Raw genomic sequence first — 18,854 nt, 5'->3', positions numbered from 1 at the left:
TGACTCCCTGTGATGTTTCTCCATACATTGCTTGCGAATTTGAACATTTTTCAGTCAATCCATTTGTAGCTGGGGGATACAGTGCTGATGTTACATGTCTGATTTCATTCTTTTTCAGTAATATCTGAAAGTTCAGCTACAAACTGTGATCCATTATTACTCACTAGTTATTCTGGAACACGTATTCTTGCAAAGATTCCTTTCAATACCTCTGCAATATGCATGGCTGTTGTTGAAGCCATTGGGAGCTCTTCTGGCCAATTTGCGGATGCACCCACCATAATTTTAAAAGTGCCTATAAATGGTCCTGCAAAGTTTATGTAAATTTTTGCCATAGCAAGGCATGGGTGAAATAGCACTGGTTTTGTCATCTTTGGAACCTTTTAATGCCCTGAGCATTATAAGTTGTTCAGGTGTTTTTTGTTTTGTTTTGTTTTGTTTTTGTTTCTTCCCAGCCACCAAACAGAAGTTCAGGCTAGAACCTTTGCCTTTACTACTCCAAGATGTCCAGTGTGTAACTCCTCCAACATTTTATTTCTCCATTTGGATAGTCCAGTGTCTCTTATGCACATAATGCATCCTCTGCCAAGTGTAAGTTTATTATGGTGCTGACAGAAATTCAAGAACTGTGATTTTTTTTTTCTGTGAATTCCAGCAATTCATCAGAGCATTAAGTTCTTGCTGTAAAACTCTACTTAAACATTGGCAAAGAGAAAGGGGCATTCAATGCATGTCTTACTAACTTTTCAGTAGTGCATTTGGCTCAGACGCTGATTATTTGTTCTTTTTGTTTGTCAACATCATAGCTAAATAGAATAGATGCTTTTTTGGTTCCAAGTAAAAGCATTTCTTTCAGTTTGGGAGCCATGTTTACATATGAATCCAAAGTCTTCTTCATAGTTTTCTTCATTTGTGGAAGTCAGCCTACAAACATGTTGCTTGCCACCACATTTGCCGCTACTGGAAAATTTGCCTGTTCTGGGGGAGAACAGCTCTGCCCTAACCAGGCTTCACCTCAATCTATAAGACTTGCTTTCTACTCACTGATGGCACTTCCATCTTGTCTTGACTGAGTTTCAGGTTATTCTCCTCCATCTACCCCTTTATCAAGTTTAAGCAACTGTGAAAGGTGCTGATTACATCCTTGGAATGATATGGTAAAAAGCAATCAAGATGGGGTTCATCAACATCCTGTTCCAAAACACTGAATATCCCTCAAGAGGACCAAAGCATTACCGTATCTTTGACAAAGTCCCAAATGAAGCAGGTTTGGAATTTCACTTTCATCCAGCTTTATTTGGAACTGCAAGACAGCCATGTTCTTGATCACCTTACCTAGGAAAGGAACATTAGAAAATTGCCCACAATCACACTTTTGAGTCCAGAAAGCTATAAAAATTTATAGCTGCCTCCTATAAGCAAATGGGAGCATCTGGTCATTCAAGGAGGCATCAATCACTTCCTGTAACCTTGGGATCAATTTGAGGGCAAAGATTAAGCAAACAAGTGGATGCTTTCATCTGTTCACATACCCTGTCCATATCCGTGAGCTGAACAGGCCAAGCAGTTTCCAAGGTCACCTCCCTGTGACCTGCACCAACACTGGCATTCAGCTTGAGGAAAATCAAATCAACAAAGAATGATGAAAATGAGTCACCGCAAGCCCCAAACCTTCTGGCTTCCCTCTGCCAACATCTTGAGGAAGGAGATGTCACAGAGTGTGGAAAGGTGTTGCTGGCCTCTTCATGACAGCCAGTGTGTCAAGCATGAAAACCAGCTGGGTGACTTTGGAGCAGTCGCTCTCTCTCAGCCCACAACTCACAGGGTTGCTGTTGCTGGGGTGGGGGGGAGGCTATAATAAAAGTTTTAATTTTATTTAATTTGGGAAAGAGGAGTCTTAGTCACCCAGAGCTTTTTGGAGTTGGGCAGCCTTAAGGCATCAAATAAATAGGAGGCAGGAGGATTATGTACTCTGCCTTAAGTCATATAAAATCAAGGTGAGATGTCACCAACATCTGTACTGCTCTGCACAGAGTTGGATCACAGGTTCTTTTGGATTCAGAAGCAGTGAGCACACCAGTATAAGTACTTAAAGCTTTTCCAAGACAGTACAAGAAAGTAACATAATCACATAACATGAGAGTAATCAAAGAATATACAGTAATACTGAAGAATATAATAGAACCCAAGACAGCATTCAAAGAATATTAACACAAGAGAGCAATTAAGATTATTCAAGAATACCAGCTCTTCCTCCTGCACTCCAGCATTGTAACATTTCTATCCATGCCGTGACAAAATTTGCCGACAGAACTAGTTGTCGTAAATAAATATAAACTGGGGAGATCCTTTGGTTGTTGTTAGTACCATACACGTTAATTTGATTTCATCTGGACAAGGGATGGGATGGGAAGCTTTCAGAGTATAAAGCTTTCGAACTGGTTTGGTATGCACTCACAAAACCACCATTAAGTCCAATTCTATGTAACTTTAGTTGGAAATGAATCCAGGCCCGCAACTGGGGTCTGTGTCACTTGGGGCAAACATGGATTCCGCACCCATTTCGACTCCCCCCCCAGCACTCATTTTGGTGCCCCCCCAGCACGGCGCCGGGGGCACATGCCCCACTTGCCCCCACCCCACCCCCAGTTGCGGCCCTGAGTAAACCTTACTGAGTTTACATATTTACAGCAAGTAGAATTGCAGCACTGTGCTTCAATCTAATTGATACTTCTAAGGAGGCTTCCTGTACAGGTAGACCTTGTTTAGCAACCACAATTGGGACCAGCAACTTTGTCATTAAGCGAAGCAGTCGCTAAATGAAAATTGCGTGACCACAACTGTGCTTACAATTTAACTTCAGCTTTCCTGAGAAGGTCATAAATGTGAGGATTGTTCCCAAAGTTACTTTTTCACCACTGTTGTAACTGCAAAAGGTCACTAAATAAGGCAGTCACTAAACAAGGACTACCTGGATACTATATTTTCAGGAATGGGAAATAGCACTCTTTCAGTTGTTGCTGAATTACAAATCCCAGCATTTCTCACCATTAGCTGTGCTGATTGGGACTGATAGAAAATAGATGTCATTCAATTGCTAATTTATTTAAGTAAGCATGCATATAATTATGCTGTTTAGAGTTTGTGGGAAGTAATTTGTAGAAAATAATTTTGTGGAAAGACCTTTCTCAGAGTCTTGAGAGAATAAGTGTATTTCCCACATAACTCCAGGCATATCTCACCAAAGGCAGCCAAAAACCCAGTTACAATTTGAAACACTTTTTTAAAAAGGGGAAGTGGCACCAGCTGCATGCACAGCCCATGAAGAAAAAAGGCTGACAGTAAAAAGATGAATGGAGTTCCTGAATATTAGGATACAGCTGGAAACAATGCTGTTGCGTGCCTCTAACAAGTGCTCAGAGCAAAGCAAAAGTAAACTTTAAAACGAACATCTTCCAGGCAGTCATTAAGAACACTTGAGCAAACTCTATATTTAATATAATAAAAATAATAATAATAAAGAACGACACTGTAAGAAAAAAAAATGGCCCAGATTAAAGCCATTTGTAAACAACACAGACTATGCCTGTGTCTTATGGCATAAGCTAGTGCTGGTATTCCTCACTTAGCAACTACAATTGGGACTAACAACACCGTCACTAAATGACATGGTCGCTAAGTGAAACATGTGACTGTGATGGGCTTACAACGTCACTTCTGCTGCAGTTGGTAAGCAAATCATGGCGGGTTGTTAAGTGAAACTTCACATGACCACAATTTGCAATTTCACTGCCAGCTTCTCCATTGACTCCACTGACTCTGCTTGTTGGAAGCCAGCTGTGAAACATGCAAACAGCAATCGCATGGCCATGAGATGCAGCAATGGTCGTAAATGCAACGATTGATCATAAAGTTACTTTTTCAGTATTGTTGTAACTTTGAATGGTCACTAAACAGGGCAGTCATTAAGCGAGGTCTACCTGTATCACTGTCCATTTCTTAATTCCTAGGGTGAGAGCTTCAGACCTAGTGAGAACAGGCTGCACTTCCTTGCATGTGACAACAGACACTGTTCTTTTTAGTGCCAGTGGGACCTTTAGCAGTTCATAAAAGAGGAAAGAAATCTCCTTTCTTGGACTGGAAAGAAAATATCACCGTGTTTGTTCCCTGCTGTCAGCTCACACTTTGTGAAATGCTTTTTGTTCTCTTTCACCCAAAGTTGTTTGAACAGTATGCTTGTGTGTGCATATACGTATGTCTGAGTGTGTGTTTGTGTGCATGTGTGTGCTTAGGTGCCTTCCCTGTATTTTCATGAGTTGCAAAATCCAAGAAGATGGAGTTCCTGTTTCCTGAACAAAAAGGAAATTTCAGCCCGTGGTTTTTGTCATGACGCAAAGCTGCAAAGGACAAAGAAAGAGCATTTGGTTTGGTTTCCTCATCCACAGTCCGCACAGATATGGGGACAGAGGGAGAGAAGAGAGAAATTACAGGCTGTACAAAGAGACCCCAAGGCAGATTTCCCCACAAGCTTCAGATATGTTGGGATGCCAGCAGCCAGAATTCCCTGCCAAAGATGGCCAATGCTTTTCTTGGCTCTGAACTCTGAGAAGATCAGTCTCTATACCTTTGGAGCAAGACTGGCTGGGGAACTGGGGAAGGCTGAGCTATGGACCTCAGTTATGTAGACAAGGATGTACTGAGAATTGGTCTGGTTCAGGAGGAAGCAGGGAATGATTTGGAGTGTCTGGTGGTGTCATTCACCCATCCCGTCATGTTTCTCTGTGATGCTATCTTGTTTGGTATGCACATTTAGGACAAGCTGTTCTAGTCTGAAAACTATGTTGAGTCTTCTGCCAATTTTCAGAAAGGCCAGGAAAGTCATCACACATATTGCTTTGGGGCATTTCCCCCCTCCTCCCCACCTTCCCAATTTCCAGCCTTCCATTCCACCCCCCCCCCCCGAAAATCTGTTTTGGATCGGTCCCCAGTTGTCCAACTTCAGTTTTTTAGGGATATGGGAAGCTTCAGATAAGAAGGAAATGCATGAGCAAAACCAGCTTTTGCATCCACAGCCTGATCTTGGGAGACAAATTACAGTGATGCAAAACCTTCCTCCCAGTCTAAACAAGCAGGTGAAGTTGGGGATGTTTATTTAGGACAAGAGTAGTTTTTCTTATCCAATCAAGGGCTGCTGCTTTGGGCACTGTAAGAAATTCCACTGGAATCCCCCTTGAAAGAGAGCAGGATCACCTTGAAAAAACAAAAATTGTCCATTCACTAATATTGGAATTTAAACTCTGCCAACCTGCTAAAAGTGTAAAGGGGCAAAAAGGATAATTCCCCCTTATTTTGGTGGCAGACTGCATCCAGCAGAAGCCTTGGAGGACAACATTGCCCTGGAGAGAGGAGTTTTGGTTGTTCGGCTGCTCAGTTTCAGGCAGAGGTTTTCAACCTTTTTCATCTCCCGGCCCTGGTGATGTCACCGAGGCGGGTTCTGGCTGATGCAGCACACCTGCAGACCACTGTCTGAGGGCATCCTTCTTTGTTTGAACAGTGGCCCTCTCATCTCCCACAGAACGAGCTGGTTGAGTTGTTTTAAAGGCATGGGAAGCTATTAGTGTGGCATTTTAGAAAATGTGCAAGCAGTATTTTATTTTATTTTATTTTATTTTATTTTATTTTATTTTATTTTATTTTATTTTATTTTATTTTATTTTTTATTTTATTTTATTTTTTATTTTATATTTTATATTTTATTTTATTTTATTTTATTTTATTATTATTTTATTTTATTTATTTTTATTTTATTTTATTATTTTAATTTATTTTATGTTAAAGGTATATATAGCCACCCATTTGTAGCAACTGTCCAGGGCCATGCACAAAACAGTAAAAGCAACAGAAATCCCCAAACCCAGCTAAACCTAGCATCTATAACAACTGTAAAAACCATGGGGCAGCGCCCTCCCAAACATGTTGCTGGGCTCCAGCCTCATCCTACCCCAGTGCTTGTACCCCTCAACAATCCTTTGTGGCTTCTCTCCCTCTTGTCTTCGATGTGTCTCTTTCACCTCTGCATAGATGTCTCCAGGATTATGAGAATCAACAGGCAAACATTCTCACTGTGTCACCACAATGCTGTTATCTTTTTTTTACTTGCCTCATTTACTTAATTTTTTTTCCCCATAAAGGACTTCTTGTATACGTCTCATATAAGAAGCGATTGTTCTTCAGCTATTTAATAATCCCAAAATAAAATAGAAAGCTGTATGTTCCCATTCCACCCCTAACTGTTCCTTTATTTTAATTGAGGAAGCATCTACACAGTATTCTAAACATTTGCTCAATGTAGAAAATTGTATAGAAAACCCAGTATCAAACAGTACCAGCTGCTAGTTGGTACTGACCTTTTAGGACCACCATAATAATAATTTTAAAAAGTAGGAAGTAAAATGAAGGAGATTAAGAAATATTTCCTGAGCACCGGGCATGATAGAGACAAAGGAATCTGGTGGGATAGAGACAAAGGAATCTTTGGGGAAGAGATTCCATAGCTGCCAGCAGAGCAGGGAAGAGATGGTTTTATAGTCCTGTGGATCTCTTGAAGTCTCCATGATAGAAGTAATGTCAGAACATGAAATTCTCCCAGGTCCTTCCCTGTGGCTGGGAGAATTTAGAAACTGGCCACTCTCCAGTGGACTGAGTCTCTGATGACAATGGCTGCCAACTCATAGGGATGAATCAATTAACCAGGGGTGTAGCTGATTCAGTCAGTTGTGCCTTGTGAACATCACCACTGTTTAGTACTAGTAGTAGTAGCAGCACTAGCACACTAGCTGTCCTGAGTTACTGTTCTTGTGCGATTCCATTGCCTTTAGTAAGAAGTTAGCTCTCATAGCATTCACTGCTCAAAGTACATGGGCAGAGATTTTCCAAGTTTTTCAAGCGAGGGAACCTATTAGTTAAAAAGAAGAAAAAAAATCCAGAACCACTGATCAAGAGGCACAGTTCTAATGATAGAAAATTGACTGTGAACTGAGTGAACTTTGTGCATGTGTGTATGCCTGGGCCCATAGTCTTTCATGAAACCCCCTCACATTCTCATAGAACCCTACAGTTCTGTGAAACACAATTTGAAAAACCTTACACTAGAGAATCTACTTTGACTGGAAATCATAGCCAGACAGGGAAAGAAAAATACATGCATACACATATTTATTTATTTATCTATTCATCCATCCATGTAATGTTTATGGTCAAACACCAGAACAAACATACCTGAAACACCAAAACCCACTGTAGATAATCAAAAATTCTGGACAGATGTTTACATGAATAGGTATCAAAATGGCCCAAATTGCTAACCAACTGAATGTTAATGGCAATTGCAAAACTTTAGCAGATCTTTTGGGGATATCCAATGATCTGTCAGGTCAGAGGAGGAAGACATTATTCTCCTATTCTGCACTTGTATGAGAATAGTTAGGAAAGGCATTGTTCAGTTCACACCATAACAGAAGGCATGTCACAGAAATCCATGAGAGATTATTACTATTTCTTGCAGCAAGAGGCAACATCTCTCTTGTGCAGGGGTGCTATTACTCTTCCTTCTAAAGCAAAGATAGTAGAACACTGTAGCTAGGGAGACTGAAGTTCTTCTGTGGGACAAGCAGGGAATGTTTGCTAAATACTTGGCATGGGAGAACCACCTCCTGAATAAGTCTGCCCCATATAGGAATAAAGTTGAGGGCTTTCTGTTTCAAATGAGACCAGGATCTCTCAAGACTGGAAATTTTCACTGCAGCTGGGATATGGCTATTGCCATTATGGTTAGTGAAACAAAGTTTGCATCTGAAAGTTTATCAGCCTTAGTAGTGACTTCCTTTTGCTGATGATTCCAGGTTGACAAAGCTTGGGAAGACCTGCCTGTATGTTTAATGATCTCAATTCAGTCAATGATAAAGCCATTGATTGTTCAAAAATGGCAATGAGTAACAGTACTAGGAAAGGTAACTACTTTAATTTTGTTGCAGTTATAACTGGTCCTCCTGCTGCAAGAAATGGTCAAAAGCCTAGAGATGCCTTCTCAGGCTCATGCCATGAAGGAGAGGATTAGCACATCATCAGCATGTAAAAGGACAGAAACAGGTCTGCTGCTGACCTAGTTTTGTCAAAACTTGAAATATAATTATAACAATTAATAAGGGGGGCACCAAAACACAATCCTTAGGGTAATTCCACACCTCAGCCAGTCCTTCACTTTCTGCTTACACTAGCAGTACTTCGTGTGCTGTCCTGAAGCATCATCCTTGTGCAATTCCATAGGAGAGTTAGCTCTGCTATAGTTGGCTGCTCAGAACACTAGAGAATCTAGTGCTAGATTAGAGAATTGGAAATGATGACCAGGCAGGGAAATTTTTAAATGTGCATACACAAAATATATCAGCACCTCAATTCTGAACCCAGATATCTGAAGAGTTATTCTCTGCACAGTCCATTTTATCTCAAGGTTGCAGGGCTTTTAGGATTTGGAGATGTCCTGGGTAAAATACTGATTTAAATTCAACATCTTTGTTATTTGGGAACTTCCAGATGGGTGAGTGATGCATATACCAAATAAAGAGGTTGTGTACCTCAGTCTTGTAAGCCAAGCCAACTGCACTGATTCCCACTGTTGAAACTCACCAGCACGATCAAGAGTGGAAAGGGGAAGAACAGAACTATGCTGTCATCTAAAATGATCAGTATGGGAGACATTAATATCCTGTTGCAGTTCAGAGATCTTTCTTTCCTGCAGTTGGTCCCTTCCCGTTTCCTAATGAGTACTAATGTGAGTACCTAATTTTTATTTAGAAAAAAAGTTATTGGTCCACTCCAAAAGCATTTAGCTTTCCCAGTTATTTGATTGACTGAAAGTGATTGGTTGGATTGTACCCTGTTTTCAGTACCAAGAGCTCTAAGGCACTTGCAATGTAATTTAATTAAACAGAATACAAAGCACACAATAAAATGAAGGAATAAATATGGAGAAATTCTGGGCACTGAATACAGGAACAATAAAACCATTCATAGCAGCAACAATACCGAAGCATCCTGAAAAATGGCAAGTACTGTAAAAACATTTGCTCTAACACCTTTACCAATCTTCTTATTCCACCCATGCTGGTGAAATGATGATGGGAGCTGTAGTCTAATTTATCCAGATGGCACCAGACTAAAATAGCCTGGCCTAGTGGCTAAAAGAGTGGCTGTTCTTAGAAAATGTATCGCACAGCTCTTGTCAAAAATTCCCTGTCCCACTGTGCCTTCTGATGACATAGGGAAGGAAGCAAGCATCAGAAGATCATCAAAGACAGACAGACCCAGGCAAACAAAGACCATTTTCCAAATAATGATTTTAGAATGTCTAAATAGCACTAATTATTCAGAGCCATCAGAAGCTAGAGCAACACACTCCAACCTGTTACCTTTCAGATGTATCAGACTACAATCCTCATAACTATCAACCAACACAGAAACAACCATGCTTGGGTGTGATGATCCAAGACATCAGACGAACACCAACAATTACCTGAACAGACCTGATTTAAACACCCACTCAGTGTTGAGCGGCTAGGTAGCTTTGGGCTGACAACTTTCTCCTACCTACTCTACCTCAGTGGGCTGTTGTAAAATATAAAATGGGAGGGACCCCGTGTCCCCACCTCGAATTCTTTGGAGAATGGGAAAGAATGTGATTATTAACATTATTAGCATCCAGTGAGTACTTGTCTGCTTACGATCACTTCTGATTCATACTCAGTGCCCCAAACAACAGTCATTCCCTAAGAATGCAGATCTTACCGCTTTTGGCATTAGATTTCTCTGAATGGAATTTGTTACACAGATAAAGAAAGAAACAGCGGGCCAGGACTCCAAGGACATTTCCTCTGATAACAAACAGTTAATGTAGGGGAAAAATATAATTTATCCACTGATTTGTCTGAGGTCACAGATTTAAAAAAACAATGTTTAAAAATTCCAGACAATCTCTATGCAAATAACGGTTACACAACTGATTTGAGATGCTGGCTGGGCAAGCAAATCCCATTGAACTCAATGGGAAACATTTTCCAGAAACAAGTTTTGGAGCACTCTACAAAATTGCAGCTCTCTGCACACTGAAATAAAAGAACAGAATGCAGGTATTCTGTGCATGATCTTCCCCAGCTTGTGAAATCTCGCAACGCAATACAACTTATGGGCAGCAGGAATAAAGCCAACTGTTTAGCCCACCCACAGAAAACTTAACAACTAGGGGGCAACAGTAGACTACAGAGTGCTGGGTCATATAAAGGAAACTTTTCAGCCATGATGTGCACAGAGGCACTGGCTGCTGCCCCTGTGTTAAAAAAAAGATCATTAAAGACAGCATTTTCTACTGAGGAGGATTTGTACAAGAATTGCAGGGCTAAATTTCAAAGAATGTCTGACTCTTTCTGGAGGAGAACAAATTGATGAAGCATCTAGCCAAGATGGAGATATTTATTTATTCATTTACACACCATTCAAAAGCGACAATAAGAAAGCTAAGAAGGAAACACAAAGACCAGAGCCCATCCTCTCCAGCAACCAACACTTGGGGATTAACACCAGACAAACAATCAAGCAGAAGACAATACCCTAACTCAAGGAACTACCAGGGAGAAAACCACACCCCCCACCAACACTGGCAGGGCAAGCTACTGTATATAAACAGGGAGCAAACCCCACCCTCACTCACACTGATGATGTTGCCTAGTCAGGTAATGAAACGTCTGCAAGCAAACAACCAAGTTCAGGGAGCACCAAAGACTCCACAGTTCAGCCCTGAGTTACGTGTATTCTCTTTTATTGCTATCTATCATCTATCTATCTATCTATCTATCTATCTATCTATCTATCTATCTATCTATCTATCTATCAAATTTCTATAGCTGCCCATCTCACTATTGTGACTCTGGATGGCTTACAAAGTCAAAAATCCAGAAAACAATACAAAATCAACCCAAAAAATAACCACAAAAATCATTAAAAAGAATAAAACTATTAAAACCTTAAGATCATAACAGGACAGCACCATTCACTGATGTATGTGTTTAGGATCATGTTCTATCTTAGATGAGCAGATCTGATCTTTGATTCAATGTACAGTTGGCAAGAGCATCCAGAAGTCCCTTCTTCTCCCATTTTGGGCTGCTAGGACAGCTAATTGTTTCCTCCCAAGAAAATTCACACCATTGCTCTCCAGAGGTGCCTGCAAGGGAAGGTTTAAAATTCAAGATGGCAGCCACAGCCATACAATGGAGACCCTTCCCCTTGTGTCACGACCCTTGTAAAAAAGAGGCAAGGCTTCCAGTCATGGTTGTCATCTCGCCTTTTTTGACTCTCCCCCATGGACGCTCCTGCTGCTATCCATACATTTATACCAAACACTCCTTCCACTGTGGTCGTGGTTGAAGGAATATCCACTGCTAGAGCTGCTGCAGAATCCTGCTGCTTCACATAGCCTAGGCTGCTGTGCGCCAGGTTTCCTTCTCTGTTCTGGACTCCATTCCAGTTGCTGAATCTATTTTTAAAGCACAAAGTGGTCTTTTAGGCCCTGAAGTAGCCTGCACCTTCTCCCTCATTTCTTTGTCCCCTGATAATCCAAAATTTGTTGGGTTCTTTGTAATGTCCTCCCCTGATGATGGAGACCAGTTTTCTTCTGTGGTGGCTCCTTCTATATGGCATATGTTGTCCAGAGTAGTCTGTGAAAAACATACAGTAACTATCCATGATGTGAAAAGATCCTTTCTAAGTCTTCTCACCATTTGATATACCTTGGGCAGTTTAGAGCATTCTTCATTTGAAATTTAACCTAGTTTGTCCACCATTTTATTGCATTTTTATGATTTTCTGTAGAAAGGCATCTCAAGAAATCATGATATTAGTTGTAATAATAAAGGTACCTTTTAAAAGCCGTATGTATGCTTTGGGTAGGCACAGTATGAGACTGAGCAGAAATCCCCAATGTTTCGCCTTTAGGATTTAGTGGCTAACTGGAATTGGATGATGACACTTCAGTACTTCGTCTTGCTTTAATTCTACACTCAGGAGGATCTCAGTAAACAAAGCCAAGGAGTCACTTGGAGACAGTTCATGTGTTTTGAAACTCCTCCACGCTTTCACATTGGAAGAGCTAATCTGATAAGTAAAGGGATTATTAAGTACACCAACTTTGGACAAGTGCTATCTGGGGAGGTGCTCTTTTGCTATTACACCTGCAGCTCTTTCCTCCCTTCTCCCCCTCCTTGTATCCCCTTCCCACACCTGCTGTTGCTAGGCATTCCCCAGGGAGGGACTTGCAACTCCGCCAAGCAGAATGGCTGATTGTAAGAGGGGATTAATATCCATCCAGAGGCTGAGATGAGATCATCAGATATTGTCTCATCCATGTTTGAATTTGGGGAACTTGTTGAGAGGCACTTCTTTAAAAACAAAAGCACCATACGTATCCCCATGCAACCTCAGTGTTTTCTTATAGAGAGATTTAAGAATAATACATGAGAGTTGCATTGGGAAGGGAGACAAAAGCCTTGTTTGTTATTGAGAAAAAAGCTTTAGCTGGAGAAAGAGTGCAAGTGACAGAGAAGCAGCAGCTGATGAAATAATAAAAGATGTGATTCCAGGAAATAACATATCCTGGAATCATACACTGCTGGGTTAGCTTGATTGTACATGAATTTTTCAGCTAATCGTGACATGTGTTCTATTAATTTAGATTTAGAAAAGATCCTAAATTAATTAATTTAGAATTAATAATTAATTCTATTAATTAATTCTATGAATAGTTATGTTTCCTTGACTAGGCAGTCTCTGGAACTGCAGGGTAGGAATGCTGGGAGTTGTAGTCCTAGCACACCTGGAGAGTGCTAAGTTGGGGACCATCAATCCAAAGTCAGGTGGTCATTTCAGGACAGGCCCAGCTGGAATAAGCAGTGTTGGACTTTAAGACCAGATTTCTTTCACATGTTCTACCTGTAGCCCTTTTCCCACCAGGAAACTGAACACCTATGTTTCTTTAGCACCTTGTTTTTTGGGAGATGTGCATATTCAGTTCTTCTGGAAAGTAAACTAAATTATCTTTATTCATTGTAGTGTTTATATCTATAGAAGAAAGAGAGGTAGGAGCTTTTGGAAGCCAACTTGATCCTTAATGAGAGCTTCTCAAGGAGTTTCATGTGACACAAATGGAGGTGGACGCTGGCTGCAGAGCCAAGAGCAGAAATTTTGCAAGCAATGTGTATTAACAGAATAATTGCTGGGATTCTTATGTTCAATCAAAGAATATAAAACTATACAGCTGGGGTAACTGAGAGGTAACAGATTAGAAAAAGTTACTTTGGAATGCTGAATACCATGTCATTTATGTGCATAGATAAAACCAAATGGCTTTCCAGACATATTTCTAGTACTGGTCTATTTTTATGTTGGAGGGCAGATGAGGGAGCCTTCCTTTTTAGGCTTTTCTATACATTGTCGCCTTGGTCCACACTAGAAGTAACATTCTCTCCAATCAGTATGGTCTGAGACAGATTGTATGATGGCCTCATGGACTGCTTGTTTATTCTCTTTTTTCCAGTCTTGTTTGAATTCCCTCTTCCCTTGAATGATCAGTTTTCATCCTAGTTTAGCACAGAGTCAAATTATGCAGTGGCTGCTCAAAGCATGCACCTGAACACAGGCCAGGTTGGGGGTAAGCAATAATTTGCTTGCTTTAATAAAATCAGCTTGGAAGGGAGAAGATACTTTGCAGTGGTAATCTAGAACATACCTTTGGGTACAGAACTCAAGCTGTCTTTAGTAGCAAGTTTTAGAAACAAATTGGCTTTCAGTTGAGTAGATGAAAGTGCAGAATGAACAACCATTGCAAGAAACCCTCCCAAGAAAGGCATCTGTACAGAATCTATAGCAAATATTATTTTACAGGTCACACAGTCCACACAGGATGGATGGTAAGTGACGCACCACTAGAATTTACAATTTTTCCTTGCTTGGTCTCATTCAGATGGAAGCTTCCTCCAATGACATTTTCATGCTTAAATTTATGCATCCATAACCTGTTTTATTTTTAGAAGGAAATTGCCAGGCTTGTATGGAGAAGTTATGTGGGGTTTAGACAGTAAATAGTTTCAATAGACTTACTCTCACACACCCAGGTGCTCTGCCTGAGCAACGACTAGAAGACTTTTATTACCTCTGATGATGCCCTCTGCTTGATTTGAAAGTTTGACTAAGTTCCAAGCATCGTATTACCTTTTGCAAAATATTACACAAAATCATTTTTCCCCACTTCCAGCTTAAAATTCCAATACTTCTAAAGGATTGTGCATGTTAAGTGTGCTGGAGGAATTCAATCTTTAGGAATTCCAGTATGAATATAACTGATTTGCACCTTCCGGATTAACTGGGTGGGGGGCGGGCAGGGGGAGAGGTGAATCCAAGCCCTGCTAGGGGCACAGAGGAAATTCAGTTGAGCTCTGGGCTGTTAGGATGTGATGGTTGATTTGTGTCAATGGCTGCAACGCTCTTGATCAATTAATTTTAGTTTTAATCTGCTAAAAACATTAAACTAAAAGGTGTTCTGGTAATCAGCATATCTTTTTTACATTATAAAAATAGAAATGCTTATAAAATATGACATATGGCAGGCAGGTTTTTCTTCAGCCTGGTACCTTCCAGATGTGCTGGACTGAAACTTCAAAGCTGAAGATGATAGAAGTTGTAGTCCAACACCACAGGAAAGCAGCTGTTAGGGAAAGAAAGCTTATCTAATACTGTGGATAAATCATAGTGATTTGGGGGTTATAGTGGACTATACACATATATGAATGGGATGCAATAAGAGGGTGGGGTTCAGAAAAACCCATTAGTGTTTTTTTTGTTTTTTTTACTTCGACTTACGCACTTGAGGAGTTTTTCAAAAATGTTACCTTTTTTAGGTAGGGCATTCCCACCATTACTGGAGAATCTTCCATTGTGTTATTACTTTTATGCTTTAATCATTAAGGAAAATTGGTTGAGATCCCCATTTGCATTTAATGGGCATTAAGATCTCATGGGCATTCCTTTCCCTCTAAGGCCATTAATAAAAAAGTGATAATGACTAAAACATCTGTGTGATGGCTATGGACCCACCAAGGCTCTCCCAGACCCTTTACAATGATGTGCATCAGAACAAACTCTAGTTGACATGGACTATGCAGATATGCAAGGACCATCCATAAGCAGGAGTTCCTGGCCAATCAAGATGCCACTGCAGGGAAAGATAAGAATTGGCCCAGGACCATCCTTTGTCCTCCAGGTACATATCTACACATCATTCATTCTAAAGAGCTTTGCCAGTCTCCTGCCCCCAACTGCATGAAAGTACATAAGCTGGGTAGCCTTGGGCCAATCACTCTCTCTCACCTCACAGGGTGGTTGTTGTAGGGAAAATAGGAGGAGGAAGGAGTATTAGGTATGTTCGCCACCTCGAGTTATTTATAAAAATAATAAAGGTGGGATAATAAATAAATAAATACATATTAATAGGGGCACCCCTGCAAGGAGGGTGTTTTTAATTAGCCTTAGATCACTTTAAAAGGCTCAGTGGCACCTTTCTTGTCCTTTGCCTTATATAACAAAGTTGCCTTCTTTTGTCCTTGAGTTGAGCTGGACTCCCGGTTCAGCATCCATGCAATTTCCTTGGCAGTGTTCCCAAAGTAGTTTGCTGATGCAGTCTTCAGGGGATGTCTTTTGGCTTTCAAGTCTAGCTAACAGGCAAAAGACTGCCATATATCAAATGAGGTATATGTCAAGGTAAACGCAGAAACCTTGAAATCAATGATTTGGCAAAGATGCTATCTGGATTCTCTACTAAAAGGGAACAAATAATGGTCTGCAATTCTATAGGACAAGTGAATGAGTCTGGACTACTCCACATCTCTTTCTCTCTCTGTAAGTTATAGGCATTGGCCCCTGGGGTTGGTGCATTACAGCTGATATATTAAATGTGTCCATTATGTCAGGCAGCCTGGGCTGATGGCTGCAGTTGGCTGCAGATCACAGCATACAGTTCTAAAGTACTGACTCTGATAGTGAAAGAATGGAAGGACTGTCTTGCTCCCATGAATTCACAACATAAAAGAAAGGCCAATGACCCGTCCACATTTTTACATCCAGCATGGAGAGACATCTAGCGGATGACTAGTGTATAACAAAAAAATAATCTCGTCCTGCAGGATGCTTCCCATTAGCCTCCACTGTCCCAGGATGTTGGTAAGCTGCTTCTATGTGCAACATGTCAAAGGCTTTTCCATTCAATTGGCATTTAACAGAAATTGGTGCCTCTTTCTTTCTTTCTTTCTTTCATTTATTTATTTATTTATTTATTTAGAGAGAGAGAGAGAGAGAAACTTTAAAAACTTTTTTAAAAAGATAAAAACTAATACAAACTAATACAAAGAAGAAAAAGAAAAAGAAAGAAAGCAAAAAGTGCAAGAAATGGGGGAAAAGAAAAATAGAAAAGAAAAAAAATACAAAGAAGTGGCTTCTGATATTTTTCACAGTAGTTATAAGTCCAATTGCATTTTAACCTCTCTGTCAAAGTTACATCATAATAATCTTCTTTCTATAATCTATCCTGTCTAATCATCAAAGCCATAAATTAAAAGCTCATTTTTTCATATTTATGCAAAAATTCCGTAAGAGGTTTCCAGGCACCAATAAATGTAGATAGTGTCTTTTCTCTCACCAAAGAAGTTAATTTATCCATCTCAGCATCTGTCAATTTCACCAACCATTCCTCCATAGTGCTTCCAGAAATGGATTTCATTGGGCAGATTCACACAATTTATAAGAATTCCAGACATTGTCTTTTACATGTCACCTTCTGGCTCTGTCCACCTCTTCTTTTATCTTTTATTTTATCAGGAAAGAAAATCATAAATGGCATTTTATCTCTACCTGATTGCACCCATCACAAGTTTTCCATTATCTATGGTATAGCTCTCAAACTAACCTTTTCAGTGCCCTCAGATCCTAGAATTCCAAATTGTTGACATACATTCATAATTTACAATGTTTAAGGATATTTGGAAGCAGTTGCATTGCTAGAACTATTCCAGAGAGAAACAAAGACCTGGGCAAGTTGGAGCATCAAATTCCAGGAAGGCTCATCAAATCTCATACTTTCCCTGCAGAAGGTTCAGGCAGCCTGAACAGCCTCCAGCAGGATCTAAATAGTAGTATTGTTGGGAAACAGGTAGCATACTCATCATCGTCGTCATCATCATCATCATCATCATCATCATCATCATCAAGCTGTGATACCTAAAACAACTTCTGATGGAAGTCAAAGATTTCACAGAAGAGCCTTGATAGTTTCTTGATTCTGTTGTGTTTCTGTGTTAGCAATTTGTCTGAAGGTGTGTGGTTGCAGACCAGGTATGGTGGAGAGGGGAGAGAAAATTTGAAATTGGTTAAAATGGGAGGAGTTTGGGGCCTGCCTGGCAACACTATTCTTTCAAAATTTGACACAGGTTAGGCAGACTTCCCTATACTATGTATTTTATTTATTAATTCAATTCATATGACTGCCTGTTTCACTATGGCAATGTTGGGTGGCTAACTGCATATAAACACAATATACAATTAAACATAAACATTATAATACAGACAAGAATGTAGAATCACAGTGTCTGATCTTCAAGTGTTTTGGAGCAGGGCCAGCTATACGATAAGACAGAGTGAGGTAGCTGCCTCATTTGGCTGTCTTAAATTGGTAAGTATTTGTTATTTGTATTGGGAAAAGTGAGATTTTCTGTCCCATGTGCCAAAATAATTTAGCTGATTTGGAATACTCTGTATCTTGACCTGGGGCAAGGATGCCCTTTCCTTTGCTTAAAGAAACTTAAACAGCTTTGTAAGATTCATTGTACCTCTGTCTAAAAGATTCAAATGCAATTTCTATTCTTCTAAGCCTCTTCTCCCCATATGTATGAGTTTAATTTGCAGGCTAAAAATACAGCCTTCAGTAACAGAAATCCTTTCAGAATGCTGTTAGAGCATATTCATTTATAGTACCCATTTTCAATATTATTATTCTAAAATCATGGAGTCCTATTTTTGAAGGCTTTATATTGCTAATCTTGCAGTTGGAAATGTAGTTTGGTTCCAGATGGCACAGCATCCTGGAGGCTCTGCAAACACTGTGCAAGAGTATAGTTTCAATTTCACTTCCAGGCTTTTGCTAATTTTATTTAATCACTGATACAGCTATTGATTTCAAGGTGGATGTAACAGTCTTACAAAGCCACAGGGGAATTAATGGCATGTATTTAAATTCCATATGTTGATTAAAGCTGTCAAGGGTCACAGATACAATTATAAATGCAAAGTTGAATGAATTTTCCACTCCAGTTTTCTGAAAGGTAATGATTAGAAAATGGAGCAAGGCTAAATTCAGATGGCAGAAAGGCAGGGCAGGAAATATTTGTTTCTCCTGATTTGTCACATTTAATTATATGAGTTTACATTAGAGGTAAATTTTACTCATGTTAAAAAAAGTTCAGCAACGGAACAAGCAATCCAAATGGTAAACAATGGCAGGTGAGCATTTCACAGGTACAGAGTCTGCTCACTCCATTGAGCGGGTATTGGGACAAGCTGCAACAGGCATACCCAAACACACACATTTCCAACACCAGAGGCCTTTGTTAGTCAGGAATGGTGGGGGCTTCTTCATCCACTGTCAAAACACGTTCCCACTGCAAGATGTGTTCTTCTACCTAGAACAATCTATTTTTCTTGAG

This window comes from Candoia aspera, chromosome 2 (assembly GCF_035149785.1).
Source record: "Candoia aspera isolate rCanAsp1 chromosome 2, rCanAsp1.hap2, whole genome shotgun sequence".
In the NCBI taxonomy this organism is placed as follows: Eukaryota; Metazoa; Chordata; class Lepidosauria; order Squamata; family Boidae; genus Candoia; species Candoia aspera.
This window is presented reverse-complemented; position numbering follows the sequence as displayed.